The 25,284-nt window shown below is 30.7% G+C and overlaps 1 long non-coding RNA gene and 1 pseudogene across 1 annotated transcript; one reads left to right on the top strand and one right to left on the bottom strand.

Annotated features, from left to right (window-relative positions):
* Positions 1-814: 814 nt before the first annotated feature.
* Positions 815-20,508, bottom strand: LOC129313363 (uncharacterized; annotated as a pseudogene).
* LOC129290184 (uncharacterized) lies at positions 10,831-13,652 on the top strand. The gene is made up of 3 exons (XR_008588272.1): positions 10,831-11,500; positions 12,204-12,269; positions 13,199-13,652. It is a non-coding gene; the product is annotated as an uncharacterized LOC129290184 (long non-coding RNA).
* Positions 20,509-25,284: the final 4,776 nt, after the last annotated feature.

The following is a 25,284-nucleotide window of genomic DNA, read 5'->3' as shown; positions in this document are numbered from 1 at the left end:
TCATTAAACCCCCCTTGCACCTATTATAGTTACTCTAGAATTTATATAAAAAATACAATTAAAAAAATACGTTATTATTCACTATTTATTTTTATTTATTTTATTTTATTATTTTTTTAAGTTATTACAACAATATCTTCTATTTCTTTAATTTTTTTTAAACCCGTTATTACAATTTAAAATTTATTCTTTATATTATTATTTTTATTCTTTAAAATTTATCCCATATTGGTCGGCCTTCATTTTCAAGGTTTGACAACTGTAGTAGCTCACAAGTGCATGATTCAAACTATGAAAGATGATGGAGAAATCTCAAATGCTTTGCTTGGGGATTAAACATGCTCAAGTAGTAGAGTTGAAGTAAGATAAATCATAATTTGTATTATCTCTTCCCTCAACTCTTTATATTTTCAGCTATTATAGTTTATGCTCTAGTTTTATGTTAAAATTTGAATTCGAAATATTTACAAGTTCTTAGTCAAACTTCAATTTAGAAATATTGATTTTAATCATTTTTATACATATTAAGCTTGTAAAAAATTAATTAGCATATTTGCAAATGAAATTTAGAGCTTGAATTTGGTCAAACTTACTCCTATACTTTGTTTTATTGGGAAAAAAAAAAGTTAAAGTATCAAAAAATTTGACTAACACCTAATTCATTTTTTTTTTGGTGTTGCCGTATCTAATAGTTGTAACAATTCTTGTAATTCAATTTATATAAACCATTTGCAAATCAAGCACATGACGAAAGAAAAATTGTACATTCTACTTTCTTTTTTAACCAAAAGAAAATCAAAACAATGATTTTATTTCAAAGTATTTAAAAAAGACAAGCATCATACAAGACTTTGAAAAGTACACAATTAATAAAGATCAACCAAAGAATGAATGAAGAGATTAAGAATTAAAAGAATACAAGAATTTTATAAAAAAAAAAAAGAATACAAGAATATGTTAAACGAATTTCCATGGTCTTTATCCTTGGGAAATTGAAATCAACATTTGGGCATGTCCAGTGGTGGGGGTAGCATCTGCTCGTCAGGATTGTTACCATTCTTCACGATGAAAGTCATAGCCATTCCCCACGTCACATGACGCTCTAAATGACAATGCATGAACCATACACCTGCATATCCAGACCAAATTGAATCAATGTATAAGATCTAAAAATATAATCTTTAGGACTTCAAATATTTCTTGTGGAGTGAATGTATGTAAAATATTTATACCAGGATTTTTAGCGGTGAATCTTACGGTGACCCAGCCATTTTTGGGTATGGTCACAGTGTTTTGATAGGGAGGATCAACAAGATTGTAATTCAAAGGATCCTTGTCTTTGTCAAAGTTCCCAACTCCCCAACCCACCACATAGAAACTGTGTCCGTGCAAGTGAATAGGATGTTCTGTTCCGGCAAGCACATTAGTTCCCTGAAGAACAAGCTCCACCGTGGATCCAAACTCTAGCACCTTCACCTCCGTGTCCACCGATGGAGTCCACAAGAATTGGGGCAGGTCATTGCCAGTAAAATCAAACTTAAATGGCGGTGTGTCCGGAAACTTGTCTCCGTAAACACCACTAGCGTTGTTATAGTAGGCCTGCAAAATGTTAGCCCCAGGAGGTAATTTGAAGCTTATATTGTTCATACTAGCGGCGAGACGATCTAGATTTGGGCCAACACACGTTGTACCGTTGTGACATGGTAACGTGTTGACGGAGACTGTGTAGAAAAGCTCGGTGCTTATTTCTAATGGCACATCAATGGGGTGATTCTTGTCTGCTAAGCTTCTAAATTGGCTCAAGTGCTTGGTGGAGGCAACAGTGTCGTTTGAGTTTGGAAACAAAGGCATGGGAGGGACTGGTGAAGTGGAAATGTATCTGCTTCGTTTGTATTGAAGGATCGCAGTGGTGCTTGAGGGGTTAAATGGGACACTAGCAGAACTGGAATAAGCCTTAGCAGCCATGTAGTAGCGACCTATTGGTTGGTTTGCTTCAAGCAAGACATCCATAGTTTGACCAGGTGAGATAGTGATGTAATCTACTTTCACTGGCTTGATGTAGCTTCCATCTGTCCCTACCACTGTCAGTTTATGGTTTGCAATGCCAAAGAATAGGACTTGTTCCAGTGCAGCATTGACAATTCGAAGGAGGTAGGTTTTGCCATGTCGAACGTTCAGCTTGAATGTTTCTGACATGAATAGAAATAAGAATTATTATATTACAAACAATAGCTGGCATCAGAAGAGAATCAACACATAGATATAAAGTTAATCAACGGGCAATCATATATAATATTTACCTGAATTTGAGCATGGGTAAAGATCACCAGGTTGGCCATTAATGGTGTAAGCATCAGACAACACGGGGTCTCCTCCACTTCTACGAAAGTCATTGTAAACCTGAACAATATCTTGTTTCCACCATTCTCCTGCATTTTTACAAGTCACATAGATAATTAACATCACATGTATCTCTTGAAAAACTTGAGAGCGAATGCATGAGTCTAAATTCTAGTTCTCAAATAAATACCTAATATAATGGGAACTTCTGCGTGCGGTTTTGAGAATGGATAGGTAGTTCCTGGCTTAGGCTTGATGACAATAGCGCCATGAACCGTGGCTCGAGAATAGTCACTGTGAGCATGCCACCACAGGGTGCCTTCCTCTTCAGAGAATATGACCTTCTGGCTAAACTTGCGACCTGGTTTTATGGGACACTGAGTGATAAATTCGGGGCCGTCTGACCATGGATATCTTGGTTGGTTCACTCCATGCCTGTGAAAGATTGATAAATTAAATTTTAAAATTAATTTTGAAACAAATTACTTGAAGCTTAGCTTTACGTTAACTGATAGAGAATTAAAAAAATGTGGGATTCGTTGGTTTATTTCTGATTAACGTACCAGTGAATGGTGATGCTCTCGTTGGCTCGGTTGTAGACATCAACAATTATGGTTTCACCTTTGGTGACGTACAAGGGTGGTCCTGGAAATTGCCCATTTACTGTCAATATGTTCTTGGAGCTACACAGTCTTGTGTACGATGCTTCTTTGACCTGCATTGAATCAACCACAAGGGTCATGTGATGCAAGTTAGAACATGTATATATTATATGTCTATATAATCTCATTATGTTTTTGAGAGTTGAAGTATTTCAAAATATATAGTTAAACTGAATTACTACCATAATGAAACATACCTCAAAAGTATAATGCCTTAGTGCATGAGAAACGAGGAGGTTGTTGAGGAGCAAAACTCCTAATATTTGTAAGATGAATATTACTGAGATTTTCATGGAAAATCTTGAAGAGTTGGTCTCCATCGATCACTAATTTTTCTGATGCTGTTTGTTGCTTCCAGAAATTGCTCTCGTCCGGCCGATCAATGCTTGTGTTGGGAGATTGAAGAGAAAAACTTGATATATATATTTTTCTTGAAGAAATGCGAGATTGAGATGTTTGAAGATGGTGGCCACACATGCAGATATATATATAGTTTTGCGAGAGGCTTTGGCATGAACATGATTACGCGTAAGACTACTTTTTCAATTTGTGTGGCTTGTTCTTTTGGCCTTTATTATTTTGTCCAAGTCTTTGAATTATATTATATGTTGCCAGGTCGTTGTCAAAATATTCTTTCTGACAAACATGTTACTTGGTCATCAGAAACTAGCTGCTGTATCAAAGAGTTTTTTGTTTCAGGTTATAGGAAATAGCAATATACTTATGGATTACGAGACAAAAAGTTGAAGAAGCACGCATAGGATGTGGATGTTTCTTAATGGATAAGAACAAGTTCAAGGTTTGGCTTCAAATGTAAAAAGCTGGTCAATTATTTTGAATGTTTCTTCCTTTATGGGCTGATGATGGGAAGCCAGCTGCTAAATTCATTCATTTCTTCGTTAACACTAACCGGTTTATTATTATTATTTTTTTTTTTTTGTTTTTGCATCAGCTGTAGAGCAGAAAAAAGTTTGTAACAATATATATATTCACATAATAAGTTATGAAAATCCAAAACCAACAAATGTAGAAAGTCAAAGGCTAAATAAATATACTAAAGCCTTGAAATTGCGATACGTTCAACTTTTTTTCCTTGAAAAAAAGGTCATTGATTTCTTTGACATTTCAAAGATAGCAACAGCTAAGATTCTTTTCAATCATTAAACTTATCTCGCTACACATTCCAATTGGAATTAAGAATTTTGAGTACAAATACACCAACTAGTATAGAATTATCGATTCGTTAGTTAAATTTAATAATATTAAAAGTAAAGGTCATATATTAATTATAATTGTTCATCTTTCAGCTTTAGTCAAGTGTATTATGTGTTGATTACCAGAGATATATGTCACTTGCCGCCTTTTATTTTCGCCTTATTTTTTTAGTTACATCTATACGAGAAATTCCAAAATAATCTTTTAATATGATCAATATTAATATAATATTTATTATATATAATTATTTAAAGTGTCAAGTTATTCATAAACCTTCAATAGCAAAGCATACATACAAAGTTATACTCATAGTTGTCAAACTCTCAATTTAACTCTAAGAGTTTAACGTTTTTATATTTTCAGTTTATAAAATCGTGTTAATTTACTCATAAACTCTGATTGGATACAAATTTGATTAAACTCATGAGTTTATCTTTGGTTTATTATTTTTATTTTTTAACTTACACAATCATGTCAATTAATTTATAAACTCAGACTAGATACAAGTTTGGTTAAATGTGTTAATTAAGTTCATCAATTTTTTTTTAGTTGACCGAGTTAAGTATAAACTATGAAGAATTTAGTTCATAAAAGTTATAGGACCTGATTTAAAGAAAAAATTAAAATGAAAAAACTAATATTAATAAAAAAAATACCAAAAATAAGTTCTCCTATTTTAAAATTTTTTGTCTTGCAAATAATTTATCAATGAAGATGGGTTTAATTTCAATGATTTATATTTTTAAGATATTTAAATTTAATTATAGTCATATTTTATTGGCTTTTTGTTAATAGAGGAAAATTCTTACTAGTTTACAATCTGAGTTTACAATACGAGTTTACATTCCTATCACGAGTTTATTTAAACTTATGAATTTACTTAAACTTATGAGTTTAACAACATTGGTTGTACTACTTATCTTGACAACAAACACTTATATTAAATGTTTATAATAAAAATGAAACCTTCATATTTCAACAAAGCCTACAATAAATTGAATGCTTACTGGTTTAACGCAATTGTTAGGTTCAAAATAGAAATTATATTTCAGAAATTTTTTTAATGAGTTGCATTTTCAATGATAAAATCAACATTTTAAATGATATTTTATTTGTATACAAGGATGTTTTCAAAATCAAAATGCTTAAATGAGAGCGGTTTGTGTGTAGTTTGCGAGATTTTGAGATCAGCATGAATGCATGATTACGCGTAAGAATATAATAATATTCAGTATTTTTGGTTGCTTTTGTGTTTTGCGGCTTTAATTTGCCATGAACTAAATACTTGGTCGTTAAAGCTATTATATTGAATATTCTTTCAAGTCCTAACTCAATGTTGATGAGCTAAATAATCTTTTCATGTATAACAGTATGTATGTGTGTGAAAAATATAGATTAAAGTTGATTAATTAAGTGAAGTGAGAAATAAACACAATAAAATTATTTACGAACAACACCAATTTATTAAAAACCAAATCATATCGATTAGTCCCTAGTTCGTGATCTAATCTGTTATAATCCTTATAACTAAACACCGAGAAAACTGGTCAAATATCGGTAAAATTGGCCAAAACTAGACATGTTTGATCCAGTCAAAAAAACTGTAGATTAATTTTTTTAAAAAAAATAGAAATGTATACTTGAAATTAAAAAGCATAACCATTAATCAAACTTGCAAAAGAACTGTAATTTTTACCTATGCAGTTCAACACCCTACTGCAGGCAGAGAAACCTCTCCATTTTTTTATCATTATTTTCTCTCCACCACCTATAAATCAAAACCATTGATATTTGAGAAAATGACAATAAAATCCTTTTGAAATATATAAATAACAATTTGGTCCCTCAAAATGTCATAATTTTCCAAAATCCTTAGGGCCTTTTTTTATCATTAATGAATTTATATAAACTACCAAATTATCCTTGTTAAAAATAAATAATTTATAAGTTTTGTTTAAATATTCACAACTTTCCTTTTTATATTTGCAATAATGCAATAGCAAATTACAACTTCGCATGTTAAATTTCTTATTTGCTGTTGCATTGTTATGAATATAAGAATGAAACTTGTGAATATTTAAACAAAGCTTGTGAATTATTTATTTTCAACAAAGGTAATTTGGTAATTTACATAAATTCATTAATAACAAAAAAGTTTTTAGGGACTTCAGGAGAATTATGACATTTCAAGAGACTAAATTATCATTTATATATTTTAGAGGGATTTTATTATCATTTTCCCTTAATATTATGAATATGTTTTAATAATAGATTTAATAAATGATTATGATTAGGAAAATCTAAGGGAAAAAGATGATAAACAAATAAAAAGGTTCCCCACCCACGCACGCTACACATGTGATTAGAGCTGTCAATTAGAGCTGAGCCCATCGGGCCAACCCTTTTAAGCCTGAAAATAACTAGAACCGAGCCTCTATTTTAGAAAAAAAATGGTAATTCAGGCTTAAAAGGCCTGCCTTTTTTAAGCTCAAAAATAAAAAGGCTAGCCCTTTAGGGCTAGGACCACCTCTTTTAAGTTCTTTTATTATTTTTTTAAATTATAATATAAAAAATAGAAGATTAAATATATAATTAAAAGAAATGAACATATTAGACTCATTCATCCTTCTTTTATTCATTCATTAAGATTTAGCTAATAATGTTAGCTAAATGTAATTTTTATTGGTATTAATTTTGATATTACTATTTGATATTAGACTTGAATATTTAAGTTTTTTTTATTTGTTGTCATGTAAATTGATTTAAATTTATTTTCTTAAACTTAATTTTTTGTATAATAACTTTTTTAGGATTATAAATATATTTTTTAGAATTTTAAATTGAAAAAAGCAAAAAAAAAAAGGGTCGAGGCCCTAAGGACTAGAGTCAAGCCTTAAAAAAGGGATCTCTAAAATATAATAAGGCTTATTAGAGCCAGTCCGTTTAAACCTTAACCTTTTAAGAGTTAGGCTAACCCTAATTGATAACTCTATGTACAATCTACCTTCCTTGCGTGCCTTTTATAGAAAAGACACACCTTATTCACCTTTTGATGGATATTGAGATGGTATCTAGATTAAGCCTTCTTTATTACTTCCCTCCCTTCTTTTTCAACTATTTTTTTAATGTAAATATAGATTTTTAATATTTACAAATTTTTATACTCCTATTTATTTATCTATATTTTTCAAAAAAAATTATTTTTTTTTTACTTTAGATTTTGCAAGCCTCTTAGAAGTCTAATATTTTGTTGTTTTCTTATACAATGAATAAGTAGTGGAGAGAAAATAATGATAAGATCTTACCAACTGCAAATTTAGAATGATTATTAAGATCTATAATAACTTCTTTGCTTCTAGCTATCCAATTCCATTTATCTACAAACCCTATCATATTTAAAAAAAAATTATCATCAACAGCTAATGATAATTTTTAAATTTTCCATGTTAATATTATTATATACTAATAAAATGATATTTCACAAGTAAAAAAATTATTTCTTTTCATTTTATAACTTTAATCTTCAAATAATAGTTTACAAATTGTCACGTATAATAATATAAGATATAAAATTAAAAATAATATCTCAAGTTAATCCTAGCTGGTTTAACCACGATTCAATCATGGCCTGATTATTGATCTCTCAAATTAGTGCCTTGCTTGGTTTAAAACTATAATGAATAAGTAGTGAACAATAATATTAAATGACAAATATAATTAAATTGGAGTACTCTTTTCACCCCAATTTATAAGATATTTTTAGATAAAATTACACAAATGAATAAAGTTCATCAAATACATTTTATAATATTATTTTTTAAGACAAAAATATAAATTTCTAAAAATGTCTCTTTATTGCATACTCTATTTGGAAAAGAATATTAGAAAGAGAATATAATAGGAAGGATAATAAAAAAATTTTTATTAATAAAACGTTATTTTGTCAAAATATCTTATATTTATAAACATTGAATTTTCATCTAAAGTATCTTATAAATTAGGATGGAGGAAGTATTATTCTAGCCTTTAGCTTATTATTCACTTCGATGTGCGGCTGGTGCTGGAGAAGGTCGAATTGCAATTAAAACTTATGTATGACAAAGCAAAGTTGAAGAAGTATTCGATCGTTGTGGAAGTTTCTTTCGATAAGAACAAGTTCATAGTATTCCAATAACATAAAAAAAGTCAATTCTTTGAAAGTTAACTTTTTTTTTCCCCCTATTAGGTGTAAAATTCCCACAGTTTTTCAGAACGGATTACAAATTATTATCGAAGGCTTTACGACAGATGCATTATAACTTCACGTGATTCCCACCCCAAATAATGACAAAACATTTTGATGATGATAATAATAACAATAATTAACAAATGATGAAAGCCCAGAATTGTCAAATACAGAGTCAAATGTTTTTTTTTTAAAAAAAAGACACCAAAGACAATTTGAACAGCGTTACTGTAACTGAATGGCAAAAAACACCAGTTTATTCTTCTCATTGACATTTCAACAATAACATAACAGTTGTTCATCAAATATATTTCTTTCGTTTTCATTCCTATTCTCAAAGATTAAATAACTACCTTTTTATTGAAAAACTAAACAAGAAAAAAAAAATCACAACAAAACAATTACACAATAAGAAAAATACAAACTTTGGGGATAGAAACAAAAATTGGTGGTGCTTGTCTTAATAGCATTTTGGCATGTCTAATGGTGGTGGTAACATCTGCTCATGTGAATTTTTACCATTCTTCACAATGAAAGTCATAATAGCCATTCCCCATGTCACATGACGTTCTAAATGGCCATGCATATACCATACACCTGCAAAAAAAAAAAAATAGAGTAAATTATATAATTTTTCATGAATTTTGTTATAATAATAAGAGATCTATCTTATGCTATCAAAATCAATATATATATGTATTAATTTTACCAATATTACAAGAACTATCATCTATTTCCTTCTCTTTTTAGTGGTACTCAATTTTTTTCTCAATAGATGTGACAAATTTGATACAATTATTTGAAAGAAACTCAGGTACACCTGTGTAATGTCTTCATTTTCAGGATAGCTTTGTATGATTTTTGAAAATAAAAAGGGAGGCCTATGAAAATTAGAAAAATTAAAAAATGATCAAAATAATTTCAACAATATTAAGGCGAAATGTGTGCAATCTACCAAAAAAAAAAATAAACCACTAGAAAATTAAGGCATTAAATTTAAGAATGCAACATATCCATACCCGGGTTGTTGGCCCTGAATCTTATGGTGACCCAATCATTTTTTGGGAATAGCTATAGTATTTTGATAGGGAGGATCAACAAGATTATAGTCTGAAGGATCCTTGTCTTTGTTAAAGTTCCCAAATCCCCATCCGACCACATAGAAACTATGTCCATGGAGATGCATGGGGTGTTCTGTCCCAGCTCTCAAGTTAGTCCCTTGAAGAACAATTTCCACTGTGGAGTTATACTCAAGAACCTTCACTTCTGTAGCCACACTTGGAGTCTCCAAGAACCTAGGTAAATTTTCAGCAGTGAAATTGAAAAACAATGGAGGCACATCTGGGAAATTTTCCTCATAAACACCAGTAATGTTGTTGTAGTAAGCCTGCAAAATGTTACTGTTTGAAGGCAACTTTAAGCTTATATTGTTCATGCTGGAAGAAAGACGTGTCGCGTTGTCACAAGTCAAGCATGGCAAAGAATTAACAGATTCCGTGAAGAACAAACTTGTACTTATCTCTAATGGCACATCAATAGGGTGGTTTTGATCTGCTAAACTTCTGAGTTGGCTTATGAGGTTGATGGAGGCATTGGTGTCATTGGAGGCTGGAAGGGAAGGTAAGGAAGGTGAAGATAATGATGGAATATGGTTTTTTCCCTTGTACTGAAGAATAGAAGTGGTCATGGTGAATCAAATGAAACACCAGAGGCACTGGAATAAGGTGAAGAAGCCATGTAATAGCGATCTGATGGCCCGTTCGCTTCGAGTAAGACGTCCATGGTTTTGTGTAGCTCCCATCTGTTCCGACCACTGTGAGTTTGTGAGTTGCAACGGCGATGAATTGATTGTTTTCAACAGCAGCATTGACTATTTGGAGAAGATAGGTTTTGCCATACTCTACCATGAGCTTGAAAGTTCCTCTATACATTGAATACATTCAAATATGTGATTCCACTATATATATTTGGAAAAACATACTATTTGTCTCATAGAATGAATGGATGATGAAGAAAACTTTTAAGAGATAGCATTTGGACTGATGGATTTGAAGAATTTGGATTTTAGACTTGAAATCTCATATTTCAAATCTCACATGTAAAATCCAGACATTTAAAATCCTTTGTTTGGCTAGTTTTAAAAACTTCAAATGAAGATAGATGAGTTGGGATTTGAAATGAAAATGAAAAATTGAGAATGATAAGTTTATCTCTATTCTTTAATCCACAAAAGATAAGAAAAGATATAAAAATCATAACAGTATCAATAGTGACAATATGAAGAAAACAAGATATTTGAAGTAGCTAGAATTTTAAATGAGTAGGATGTAGAGAGAATTTAAAATTTACAAATAAATTATATATAAGAAGAAATGGAATTTCTGTGATAACCCATAAATTTTAAGTAAAATTAAGTATATAAGTTTGTATTTTAATACTGATTATATTAATTCTTAGAACAAATATGACAATATGGAGTATTGGTGTAGTGGAAGAATGCATATACATCAACCATCAGGTCCCAAGTTCGAATCTGAACAAGGCCATAGGGAGTTTTATTTTTTTTTTTCTGCCACTGTAGGAAATTACCAAATTATCCTCATCCTGATCAGATTTTTTTTTCTCTCTCTCTCTTTTATTCTTGTCTTCTTCGAGTCTTCTAGAGCAGAGGCAGAGTTAAGAGTCCGCACCAAACCCTTGCACTGCCTCTCATCGATCTCCGCACCCTCCTTCTCAACCACTGGCTACGTCGCTGTTCGTGTGGGTCGCTATCATCGGTGGCTTATCGCTGTTCTTCTGCCACTGCTGCGAATTCTTCCCCTGTCTCACAGTCGTTCCTCTGTCTCTGTCATTGTTTCAAGTATGCTGAATCTCTTTCTTTTTCCTTGTTGCTTCGTTGTGTGCAAAGGCTTGGGTGAGCTGAGATTTATTTTGCTTCTTGTTCATTTTATTATCATCGGTATGCTCATCCGTTCTTCATTAACTGTGACAGTCCTTCCGTCTTCACTGTTCGAAGTGCCTCCTCCTTTCTTGTTCGTGTGCTGTTGGTCTGTCTAAGGTAATAAGATAATCTCCTTTTTTTTTTCTTTAGAAAATCTCGCTGCGTGTGAATGGATGAAAAGGTAGAGTAATGCTGCAATTGTGTTCTGTCCTGTTGGCTGCTGCTACTAACGTAACTGGGAGAAAAGGAAAGAGTGTAAATTGAAAATGAATTTCTGGTTTAGTCTTGCTATGGGAATGTGGGAATTGGTGATTTAATTTCCTTAAGTTAAGACTGATTGGTCCAATAAAGAGAAAAAAATTAGGAAGCCAGATGTTTACTTATATCTGTTAAAGAATTGTGGGAGATAGAATCAAAGAGGAAGGAGTTAGTTTGAGCTTGAAAAAAAAAAAAAATTTAAGTATTATTGCTCATGAATTTGATTTGAAGATTTTAAAGAAAATTTGAGTATGAAATTAGTATCAACTATTTGAACTTTTAGGAGATACATGGTTGTGGATAAGTTTTGTGATAAAAGATGAGAATACTAGAAACTCTTATGAGTGGGTTGGAAATAATATATGGTTGGTACTTTGACAAAGGATTAAGGGGAGATGATATTTTATTCGAATAATGAGCCAAAGGGATTATTAAGTGTAAAAGTTTAAATTTTAAATTTTCCATAGCTAAATTTTTATAGTAGTAATGTTAGGAGGAAATAATTGGATTTATAGAAAGTTAGAAGGAAAAAAAAAACAGAGAATTTTATTTTAATTTACAGGGTATTTGGAGGAGGAGAAATTGGAACGACGGTTAGAGGTGAATTTGTAAATTCCCAAAATTTCAGGTAAGTGGATAGCGTCCCAACTGATATTTCATTAAAATCTCTTTTATTCAAATATTACATTTTTCATGCAAATTCTTTTTACGACAACAATGTGATTATGAGATATTTTGTTGATTAAATTACTTATTTTGTGAAATTATTTTACCAGGATTGATCATTTTAGTTAAATGCAAGTTTGAATTCTAATTATGGGATTTCAATTTGGAAATTATTGAATTGTTACGGGAAAACGATTCATGCGAGTTTGACATTGGAAAGGAAAATTTGATTGAATGGTGATCAATTTCTCGCATGTTTGAAAATGGTTTTTACAAAGGGACTTTATATAGAACACTGGTTGCTAACGGCAGTTCCGTTAGCCCTTGGCGCGCCATGGTACACCTAGCTAGCAAGGTGTGTATAGGAGGTGCTAGCCCCGTGCGATGGCCAACGCACGTGGAATGGAGGGATGGTTATTCGTGAGCATCGTACTCACGTTTGTTTCGTGGCTTCAGCTGCGTTTAGTTATATACCTTCGTGGACTGTGTGTCCACGTTTGTCTTCGTGGCATGAGCCGCGTTTGGTTATTTACCCTCGTGGATTGTGTGTCCACGTTTGTTTATTGTTCTGATAAGTCCCTAAAATTGTGAATTGGATTATTTAGTGATTTTATATATTCTATTGGTTTTTATTTAATAAATTAATTACAAAATATTTATTTCATTTTGTGCTTTCTTGAAATTAGATGATATTAACATTTGTTATGACAGTTCAATGGTTTAAGATTTTATTTAAAAGCTTATAGAGGTATTTTATTCTGAAGTTTATTGAATTTCCATGAAAGAAGTTGTCTCTTTAATTGTATAATTATTTTGAACTTTCTTGTTTATTCATGACCAATTAATTATTGTTGGGACGTTATTCACTGGAAAACTTATTTTTGGTCTCAGATTTGTTAGCTAACGCTGATCCTACCAACGACCTCTGAAGGGCAATATAGCTACATTGGGTGGAAATTTTGTTTGGTACTGTCACTTTTTGATATAAATCTTTAAGTCGTATGTATTTTAATTTAAAAGAAAGATTAGCTGCTCCACATAGATTGTTGTTAGGATTTTATTTTGATTTACATGCTGTTGTTGGCTGGAAGGAGCTAAGCTCCTGATTGATACTATTTTCAAGAAAATTTTGTTTTAGAATTTTCAGAAGATCGTATTTACAGAGGAGGTGCTATCAAAATTTAAAAAAAAAATGTTGAAGTCTGGTTATGACAATCAATATTAAAAGTGTTAGAATTTCTATATAATTTGATTATTTTTAAAATGGAAGGAATTTTTATTTTAAGGCTTACGGGAATGCATGATGTAGTTCGCACCCGTGCCAGTCACCCTCTATTTTCGAGGCGTGACAATTTCATACATTTTTGTATATCTAAATGAGGAATTTGATTCAAATTCAAATCTAAATCTATATTAATCCATATGCACCATAAGTATTTTGTGTTGTTCCACATAATTCTAAGGAAATATACTACACACACAAACTATAAAATCTAATATATTTGTTATACTTTTCTCACCAGACTTGGAACAAGGATAAAGATCTCCAGGCTGGCCATTGATAGTATAAGCATCCGAATTATTGGGATCTTGCCCATTTGATAGAAATTCATTGTAAACCTCAGCAATATCACTCGTCCACCATTCTCCTACATTCACAACTCACACTTAATAGTCAGCACTTTTCTTATAAAAATACCTCCTGAATCATCAATACACTCCTTTCGTTTATAAATATAAGATATTTTTTTAAGGGTTCGATGTCAAAAATATACATTTCTAGTATTTTAAGGTGTAATTAATGTGTTTTTATAAAAAATGCCATTGATAAATAAATCATTTTATATTTAGCAACCCTATTAAATAAGGATAAATGTGAAAAGATAATGTTAGTTGGAAGACATTTAATTAGTACATTGAGAAGCAAAATTTGATTAAAAATATCTTATATTTTTTTAAGAGAAAAATATATACTAAAACTTGTTGGAAGCCCATTATTGTTCACAAACCACAAGGAATATATGGGTCTAGAGAGAGATCTAGCTCTACAATATATGTTTTTTTTATATGTACCTATTATAATGGGAACTTCTGCATATGGCGTTGGAAAAGGATAAGTAGTTCCTGGCTGAGGTTTAACAATGATGGCTCCATGAACTGTGTCTCGAGAATAGTCACTATGAGCATGCCACCATAAAGTGCCTTCTTCTGAAGATATGGCTTTTTGGCTAAACTTTCCACCTGGTTGAATGGGACCCTGAGTAATAAAGTCAGGACCATCAGACCATGGATATCTTGGTTGGCTTACTCCATGCCTGCATTAATTTAGTTTCATTTTTATTTTTCACAAAGCATTAATCTAGATATACATGCATACATGTCCTGAAATTTTATATATAGGGAAAATATAATTATCCTTCTTTGATTACGTTTACACTTAAATTTTTTATATGATATGATGATCATTATTTAATCACAGTTTAAAGATTAATTTATAATTAATTCCTTATAGTTTAATAACGGAGGAATGACATTGAAACACCAACAGATTGTGTAAACTTAAATAAGAACCAAAAGATTTGAACATTTGAAATAAGGATCAAAGGTGATTTAGTGAATTAGTCTAAACTCACTCATATTTCATGATTTGCAGCTATCAGAACAAACAATTTGCAACTGAGATTTGGAATTTGTAAACATAAAACTTGTCAAATATATTATTACTTGAAAATCATTTTACTTTACAAATTAACAAATCTTACTTATAAATTCATGTTTTGAAGGTTGCAAATAAGGCTATGAGAGTAGCAAACTACGGGAAGTGATAATATATACTTTGAGAGATTTTTCCTTTACATAAATTACTGAATTTCATTTACAAATTCTTGTCTTGATGCTAGTAAATCATGGAATGAGTGTGGCAAATTCTTAAACCAATTCACTAATGCTATGTTTGGACACATATTGATTTAGATTGGGATCAAGTTCCCTATTTGGATACTTAAAGATTTGTGGATTTGGATTTTATTCCAACCCAAATCCAAATTTTATCTTAATTCATTTGTTATTCCAAACCTCCTAATACATCTTCCAAACACTACCTAATAATAATAACCTTTGTTATTTAAATTGAGCCCAAACAGAGAATTTTAAATACATAGATTTAAAATGTGATATTTTAAATTAAAATTTCTAGTCTAAATATACTAATACAAACACTACCTAAAGGATTTCTTGTCCTTATTTTGGATGCCCATATCTCGTTTTTTGATAACCTAGACGAAGCCCCATTAAACTTGGGCAAGATTATTACAATCCGCTAGCAATAAAGTCTCCATCTCGGGAGATGGGAAATTAAAACGAAAAAAACCAGGATAGCTATTCAGAGCCTGCTTCGCTATATGATCTGCTATACTGCATTTCCAGATCACTTTACTCATAATAAATAAATAAATAAATAAATAAATAAACTGATCATTGTGCCTAAATTTGTAGAATAATTACAGGAAGGAAAGGTTTTACCAGTGAATGGTAATATTGTAGTTGGCTCTGTTATAGACATCAACAATGATAGTTTCCCCTTTCGTAACGTACAAGGTAGGCCCTGGAAATTGATCATTCACAGTTAATATGTTCTTCCTGCTGCACAGTCTTGTGTAGGCTGCGTTTTTTTATCTTCAATTCAATTCATTAATCATACAGTTATATCTTTTCTTTCCTCAAAACAAAAAGATTATATAATATTATTTACTTCTCCACTAATAACAGAATACATTCATATTATTCTATATCAATTAATGCTTTTATATCTATTATTTATATTATGTAATAAGTAAACATTATATATTTGATCACCTTATTCTGTTTCCTGTTAATTGATCACCTCAACATAGGGATTAACAGCGTTAGTTACATGTTAGCATATTTAACATTGTTAGTATCATCTCATCATATTTTTTGGGAGATATTCAAAAATAGAAACATTAATATTGCAAACGGGATAAACAGAGGAACCTGAAACAACCAAAAAATAAATAAATAATAGTAGAACCTATACCAAAATTTGTTAGAATTTCAGGGACCAATAATGTTTTCTAAAAAAAAATTAGCGAAGAGTGGGAAGAAAGTATACCACAAAAGTATGACGCCTTAAAGCTTCACAAACGAAGAGAACATTGATGAGCAGAAGCACTAAGATCACTGCAGTTTTCATACTGGCAAATTTTCTCAGAAATATGGACCCATTATATGAATATGAATGCATGATCAATATTTAATATTTATTATGAGTGCCTATGAGATTTTTCACTTTGATGAAAATACAAGATGTGATGCATGTATTTATAGTGAGACTTGCGTCGGAATTGTGTATTCTTTCTTGTCCTCCTCTTGTTCACCAATCTTCAAAGGGAAAGTGATATTTGAGAATTTTTTAAAAGAATATTTTATAGTTAAGGACCATGAATTTTGGAAATTTTAAAGGCGGACCAAATTTTTTTTTTAATACTCATGTTCAATATTTTTAGAACTTAAAAAAAAATTAATGATAATTGTTGTAAACATTAAAGCTAAGATAAACATTAGAAAAAAAAATCGAGATTGAATACTAAAAAAATTGATTAGATGAGAGTTGAAAATATTAAAGATGAATATTGAAATGATATAAAGTAGAGGAAAAAATAATGAAATGAACGGTGGGAAAATTACATGAAAAAAAAATCATAATCATCAAGGACTTTGGTGTTTTTTAAGATTTCATAAATGTATAGTCTCTAACTGTAATTGTCATTATCCAATTGAAGATAAAGACACGTTTTTCACTTTGTCACGATCTTTATAGTGAAGGAAGCTTCATGGAAGTGGAGAAAGCGAAAGCCTTTTCGTGACCTTTTTCATTTTCTCATATTCAACCAATAGAAATGAGACCTTTTATAAAACAATAACAAACATATCCACTTATTAATTAAAATCAATATTTTTAAAATTGGATCAGTCTTTAAATTGATAATTAATACGATATTCAAATTATTTGCAAGGTGTAATAAAATTATTAGTAATTGAATAACTATATTTAATCAATCAATAGATAGTATAAAAATTTAACAAATCGTATTATTAATAATTTTTAAACAATATAACTCATTTTTTAACTGAAATGCTTTCATTCGCAAAGAAAAAGTTACAAATTAATCGATTTTACGTAATGTTGCTTAATCCATCGATTTTCTTGGTTTTTTTTTTTATCAATTTTTAACTAAATCAGCTTCGCAAGCATTTTAGGTCTAACCATGCATATATGTTTGGTTTAGATGGGTTGTCACCAATCGAACAGACTAATCAATCAAGTTCAGTTAACAATAATGATTAAAATTGATTGTGCTATTAAACAAAATAAATAGCCAAAAAAAATTGAGAGTAATTTGTTTAATATATTCGGATTTAGTTTTATTGCAACAATATTTATTTGTTTCAGACTTTAAATTTTCACAAAAATGGCTGTATTAATGTTTCACCCTATATTTATCAATAAAACGTGTGTTTATGAAGTCAAAGTTTATTGCTTGTCGGGGACTGAAGTTGTATTTCTCTGAAATAAAATACCTTCATTTAGGTCACATTCAATTAATTTTTATTGTAAATATTGTTTGGCTAGCAATAGCTTTCCTTTTTTTTTTTTTTGGCCTGAAGCTAGCAGTAGCTTTCGTGTTATGAACCTTGGAAAAATAAATTCTACTTTCATATCTGGCACATGTGCAAAATTAGGGCCGCGAATGGTTGTATGTCAATAAGATGAAACTCTATTTAATGATGCTCCTAAAGCAATCATCAAATATTTTCCCTGTTCAAAATCTGTTTACAACTAAATCAATCATCTACGAATACTTGCTGGATTGTTTATTGGTACACAATATCAAATATAAATTTAAATATCAATTACTTTTTTTGTAACCCATTAAATCTTCACAAAAAAGGATTGTAGTTTTTGTTTTGATAAAAGTTTTATAAAAGTAGGTAGATATAATATTAAAATTTGTATCGGGTCTTTTGTGCTCTTAGAGAAATAACATTTCTCTCCAATTGATAAAATATTCTCAATTTTTGAATTATTTTGTACATTTTAGCATCAAACACATATTTAACTTATTAATTTACATAAAATAAATGATTTTGCGTGAAATGTGTATCAAATATAGTAAATTATATCTGACAAATAAAATCGTATATCTACTCAAGATTTTGTCTGCATAAATGATATTTTGTATTACATTTTGTTTGAAATAATCATTTTCTACCCACCATTTTTGTGGTAATATATACTTGTGGCAAACATATATACATATATTTGTCAAGAAAAATCAAGTTGGTCTCATAATTGTGTACCAACTAGACCCTACCTGAGACTCAAACACTGAATCAAAATCTACAGTCTTTCAAAAACTTGTCACAAATTCTATCTGAGGGAGGAACCCATTTACAATTAATCCACAAAACTAGCTAATTAAAGAATAAAACCAATTTCATTTACAATAAGATCTATCAAGCTATGATAATATTTGATACTCATTTCCCTACAAAATTTTCTCACTGATCGCGTACTTACGCTACCAAGTAATTAACGCTAGAGCTGCACTTGAAATAGAGAGAAACTCCAAGGGTCCACCCCCATAAACAATCTCTCCACAACATTTTTTGCTTATTCAATTCTGAACTTAAGCTCAACCTTTCTCCAGAGACAAAATTCGGATACCTTCATGTGACTTGATAGTCATGTGAACAACAAGATCAACATGAGATTTGTTGCTTTTCTGTGGCTAACTGTTTATTTGTGTCCAATCTCTCTAATTACATAGCTCTTATACTGAATGAGAATAACCGAATATAGAAACACATGAAGGAAGCATCAATGCACTATATCACCAAGGAATATTAGCCGGTTCTTGAAACTATCAAGTCAGAGTCACCATCAAGTCTTTTTATGGTTTCTTTGACTTCCTCAAGTTTTATTTCAAGATTTTTCTTTTCTTTTTCAGCTTGGTCTTGATCCTTCCTTGCATTTTTGTACCCCTAAATTTCCAAGACATTTGTCAGCTGTTAATTTTTTTTTATCAATAAGATAAGCACAAACAACAAAACCAAACTTATTTCAAAAGAATATGAAAATCGGGCACCAATTACTATTGAGTATTTTTAGATTCCAAAAGTATGATATTGGCTTGAGAAATTATTCTAGATGTCTACTGATTAAACTTTCCATTCAAAATATTCAAGCAAAATCAATAGTTTTGGTTATTATTTATAATCCACCATTGTTGCAATGCCTACATTCTTTGATTTGTTCCCATGGCCAATGAAATAATCATATTCAATTAAGAAATGAACTAACTGACATGATAAGGGACAAAAATGATAGATTATTAAATAGTTATAGTATTTGGTGCATGTGAAAATAGCTTTGGAAGATCCCATTTTTAGGTGTAAAAAATTATCCATTTGCTGGTATTATATTAGAGAACCTGGAAACCAAAACTTAAAAACATATGCCTAAGTTTCTTGCCATGGCATTTTTCCAGCCAAAACACTCATTAATATGCCTTTGGTATAACGTTGATTTGATAGGCAAAAATCAACATGCAATAATACTCAATGATGCTTTTATCCTCTTGATCTTCATCATTATCATAAGCTTTGTTTGACTTCATGGTTACCTACGCAAAAGAAATCAAATACTAACTGAGTCAATTGAATCTAGTTAAATCAAACAGAAATTTAAAGATTTATATTTATGAACCCAATCTGAAACACGAACTACTCCTCATCAAGGAGCCAGAATTAGAAAACAAGAAACCAATCTGAAACCAAAAAAAAAAAAAAAACAACAACAACAACAACAACAAATGTACAGAAACCAGAACCCAATCCTCCTCGGGAACCCAATCTGTAGTAATATTTATTATACAAGATGAAGTTAAATCAGGCACATCACAGAAAAAATGATGACAAATTTTGATACAAGTATCCAAAATCATTGACAATGAGAATCCAGTGGAGCAAATGCAAAACCATTAAACCTCGACTCTAAAACATATCAAATGAGAAGGGAAAAAAATCGAAGAATACCAAAAGAACCTACTGCTGTTGAAGGGTTTTCCGGTGAACTCATTCAGTTGAAAAGGATCAATCCAGTTCACTCTCAAACTCATCACTCATGCATTGCAACCCTTCGATGCTTGCCAAGCGCTGTGACAGAGTAGGCGAAGTACAGCCACGCCGGCAGCAAAGGGGATCTAGTTCAAAGATGGGGCATTGGGCTCGAATCACTCCAGAGTCTATAGGATTCTGAGGTTGTCGTGAAACTCGGCGCAGACGAGGCTGAGGAGGAAGGACTCGTCGTTGGAGACGATCTTAGGGATGCCTTCGAGGGAGACGATGTCAGATCTCTTGTTTCCGCTTTTCTCTAGAGTCGAATCTCTCAGGTCTGAAAGTGGGAGAGAGAAGCCGAAACGATGAAGCGTTAGATCTGAAAAGGAGGATGCCAAGGGTCGGTGAAGATGATGCCAAGGGTGTGTGTAAGAGAGTTGATAAGTTTTAGGTAGGTCTTTTGAAGATACTAATACTTATTTAAAGAAAAGAGCTAACTTGAATTGTAAAAAGAACCAAAAAAAAAAAGCTAATTTAAATTTTTAGCAATATTATGTTTCTAATTATGATATACAATGTATCTGATGTTTTACACTTCCCTTATATTGAGTATTAATGAATGTCAACGTATATATACGAAGTTATGAGTAGTTATGGAATAGCATATGGTCAAGAAATATTTTTTTAATGTTTCACAAAAAATTCTGATAAATAAATTTAAATCTTTCTTATTAGGTTTCTATAGTATTTATACTCTTTCATCCTCTTATGTGTGTGTGTGTGGACAAGAACAATAAATCTCTCTCTCTTTTTTCTTCATGTCCTATTATGTTGTTTCATTCCATTTTCTTTTACATACCTAAAAAATCCAATGTACATCTTAAAAGAAAAAACATTGAATGTACATTAAAATAATGAAAACTCTAATTGAAAATTATTAATAGGGAACCTAATTCATGAGAAATTGGCAGAAATTCCATGCACATTTGGGAAAAAAAGTCTTGCAACTTGTCCTGTTTGAGAATCGTGTAAAAAAGCATTATCAAGAAAATTGGCAAATTTTGATCGGAGGAGAATTCAATGATTATAGCAAAAATTTAACTGTCAATTAATTTTTATTGAACCATTAATTCTTCACAATAACGGATTGAGTTGTTCTCATGATGGGTTTTTTAAAGAACTGTACTAGAAGAGGTGCTTATATTTAGTGTCAGATCGTGTCTCAAACAGAATTGTTTCTAATAGAAGAATACTTGTGGGTAACCAATAAAAAAAAGAATATAAATCTTAATATTACTAGAGTTTGTATTACCATATTTCTTGCTTTTAGAAAAAAAGATATTTCTCTTGAATGAGCAAAACAAGTATTCTCATTTGTACTTTTATTTGCATTTTTATTATCATCAAGTACCGATTAAATTCTTAGTTGGAGGTATTCCCTCCAAAGAGGTATCCGCAAGTTGTTGACTGAATAAGTCTAAGTCAAAAACCTAGGATACCATGAGAGAGGAAAAATATATGTATTAAATCTATTAAGTTATTAATTCCCAAAATAAAATAATTTGATACAAAATGTATGTAATATAATAAATGATAACTAACAAACAAAACATTTTATATACTCTCTTTGTTTCTATTTATAAGAGAAAAAACTGTATCATACAATTTAAGAAAATTGATTAACTATATTAATTGTGTCTGAAAATAAAAAATTGGACTACAATACCCTTCATTAATTATTTCTTATGACTATGAATGATAAAATTATGAGGGGGTAATTTAGAAAGTTCATTATAAATGGTTATTGAAAAATGTAATTTTACTTATATAAAAAATAAGCTAAAAGTAATAGTTTCTCTTATAAATAGAAATGGAGGGAATATTTAAGATTTTGAGTTTATAAATGATATTTTGTTTTGCATTTTGTTTGAAATAATTATTTTCTCGCCACTTTTGTGGGTGAAAATATAATACTTTTTCGCATCACTCTAGGATATTATTAAGCTAAGTTTAATTTGCTAAAATCATAACTATAACATTCGAAATCATTAGTTTGCTGGAATCGAGTGAACAAACCAAGATATCCATGCTCAGATGGGCCTGAATATATTATTCAATCCCATGAAGCTAGACCACATACAAATTTAGCCAAAAGGCCTTTTATTTATTTATTTATGAAGATGACCTTCCATGGTGGCGTACTCTTAGCATCTAGAATTTCATATCATTTGAGCACATTCTTCTTTGATTTTAATATAGTTTTGGCACAATTGTATGTATTTTAATTGCCTAAATTAGGAAACGTGTATCTTGCTTTGGTTTGCACATTAGACTTTAATTTGATACTTTTTTGGGCTTAATTAATCTATGTTATTATTGTTTAGAATTTGGTCAGAAACATTTCAAAACCTTTGTTGATGTTTTTGGAAGGTGTTAGGATGAAGAAATAAGGTGCAAATGTGATTAATCATGCTACATGGGAGAAGTGTGCAAGATAGCCCAAAGTTGTGACTTTATTCACAACTTTCACCGCTAACAGTAAAACATTGCATTTTTCTTAGTTGAAAATGTTAGGGCTTGGTGTATATATGTCATTGGCTCAACTTAGAATGCATTCTACACAATTGAAGACATTTTGGAAGCTTGGTTATGCTAGGTTTTGTCTTTGGATGAGTTAAGTCCAAAAGTTAAAATTTTGAAGCCATTTGAAGCTCCATTTCTTGTTCTTTCATTCTTCTCCAATTTTCCTCTTGTAATTTGATATGGCTGTAAACATTTTGTTGTTTTTGTAGCTTCTTGTTGATTATGAGTAGCTAACTCTTTGCTCTGCAATTATTTTGAAACCTTGTATTAATTAATATTTATTTTCTCCTCTGTTTTTGTGATTGATGAGATATATATATATATATATAAGTGCTTATTTGACTCTTTTCTTAATGCTTCTAAGTGTTTGACCACTATTTATTTGATTTGTTCACTTGAGTGATGCTTGATAGGGCTAACTTGAGTGTAATACTTGAGTAAAAATTATGCAAGAACTTGAAATTTGCATGATGAATAGATGATTTTGTTAATTAAATAGAGATATACTTACTAACCTTGCATAACCACAACAAGATTGGTGCTTAAATTAGGTTTTATTAATTATAATAAGAGATTGGGCAATAATTAGTTCAACTAATGTCCATGATTTGAGAGAACTTGTTCGATTATTTTTTAGAACTCTTAATTAACACTTATTTTTATTAAAAGCATTTATGAGAGGAGGTTATTTTAGTGTTATGAGATGCAAGAGGATAAATAATCTTATATCTGAATTTGTACTTGAAGTCTTAAATCAATTTCTTTTTTTATGTTTCAATTTCAATATAATTTTCAAAATCAAATTTCATGTAATTGTATTTTGCTTTACTTAATTGAATCTACCTAGTCTTTGGTTGATCATTCTTTTACAAATAAATTTCTATGGGAACAATACTTTATTTACGCTCCATTACTTGTTATGATCTGTGCTCTTGTGTGGAATGAAAAACCTACTTACAGAGACCATTCTCCAGCCCTAGTTTATGGCACTATTGTCATCAAACCCGGCCCAAGCAACTATAATTTTATCCATTGGAAAAGTCTACGGAAACAATTATTCTTCCAAGTAACAGCAAAGATTGATGGGCTGTGATTAATAATCAATGAAGCATCCGTTCGTCTTGATTTTATTCTCTCCAACATGAACTTTTTCACACTTCAAGACTTATGCATTCATCAATCTTCCTGAACATTATCATCCTACAATTTTTCTCCTCTTTCATTCATCCTGTGTAAATACGATTAGGTGGTTGATCCATGAGAAAGAGACCACAACATGTAGTTCACCCAAAAGAAAATAAGGCTATAACATGTGAGAGATCTACTATAGATGCATGAATTTATACCAAACACAAATGACCGGCCCAGAGTACAACGTATATTTATGATGAAACAAGCCATGGAAAGGTACGAGTTTATTGAGCCTAATTAATTAAAATTAATTTCGTCTTATGACAAGTGCATGTAGTTCCACCGTCACTCCTATAGGATAGCTCCATTATAACCTATACTAACATGTGTATGCATTTGAGGGAGTAGCATATAACTTGCTCCTATAGGATTGCTCTATTATCATATGAATTTGGGTTCCTTCACTTTAATTGCCAAAGCACAAACAATGCAAGCCTACAAGAAACAAGAATCATCAAATAATTATTTTCGAGAACTGTTAAATTTAGTAAAGAATTGTTGATGTTGTCTGACTTGGGATTATTAAAGTAGGAGAGTACAGCTTGACAAGTTCCTTGTGATGTCCATTGATTAAGCTTTCAATTCAAAATACTTACATAATAGCAATAGTTGTGACCAATCTTTATCACAATTCATTGTTGAAATAACTATATTCTTTGATCTAATTTCATGGTCGACAAGCATGACTTCAAGTAATTAATCATAATCCATTAATAAATGATGGATTGATTGAAAGGATGATGTCTAATAAAAAAAGTTAGTCAAGTTAGTAACGATTTGGCCCGTAACTTATAAGGTTGTGGATTCAAATTTCACAGCTGCTAATGTGAGCATCTTTTAGTGTGGGTGATCTATAAATACCTTGTAAACATTCTTTAAGCCTAAAGACATGTTCTATCCCTAGTGAACTCCAAGGACCCAACTTATCACCTAAACTTTTCACACACACACACGCACACAACCAAAAAAAAAAGGATGATGTTCAATGTTGCATATGCATGAAAAGTTGTATAAAGCATTCAAATATCACTAGTGATCTATCTTCAAACTGCACCAACAATTTT

Source organism: Prosopis cineraria, unplaced genomic scaffold (genome assembly GCF_029017545.1).
Source record: "Prosopis cineraria cultivar Desert tree isolate PC_DT_omini unplaced genomic scaffold, ASM2901754v1 PC1, whole genome shotgun sequence".
NCBI classification, from domain to species: Eukaryota; Viridiplantae; Streptophyta; class Magnoliopsida; order Fabales; family Fabaceae; genus Prosopis; species Prosopis cineraria.
Note: the sequence above shows the minus strand (reverse complement) of the source record. Positions and strands in the feature narration are given on the sequence as shown.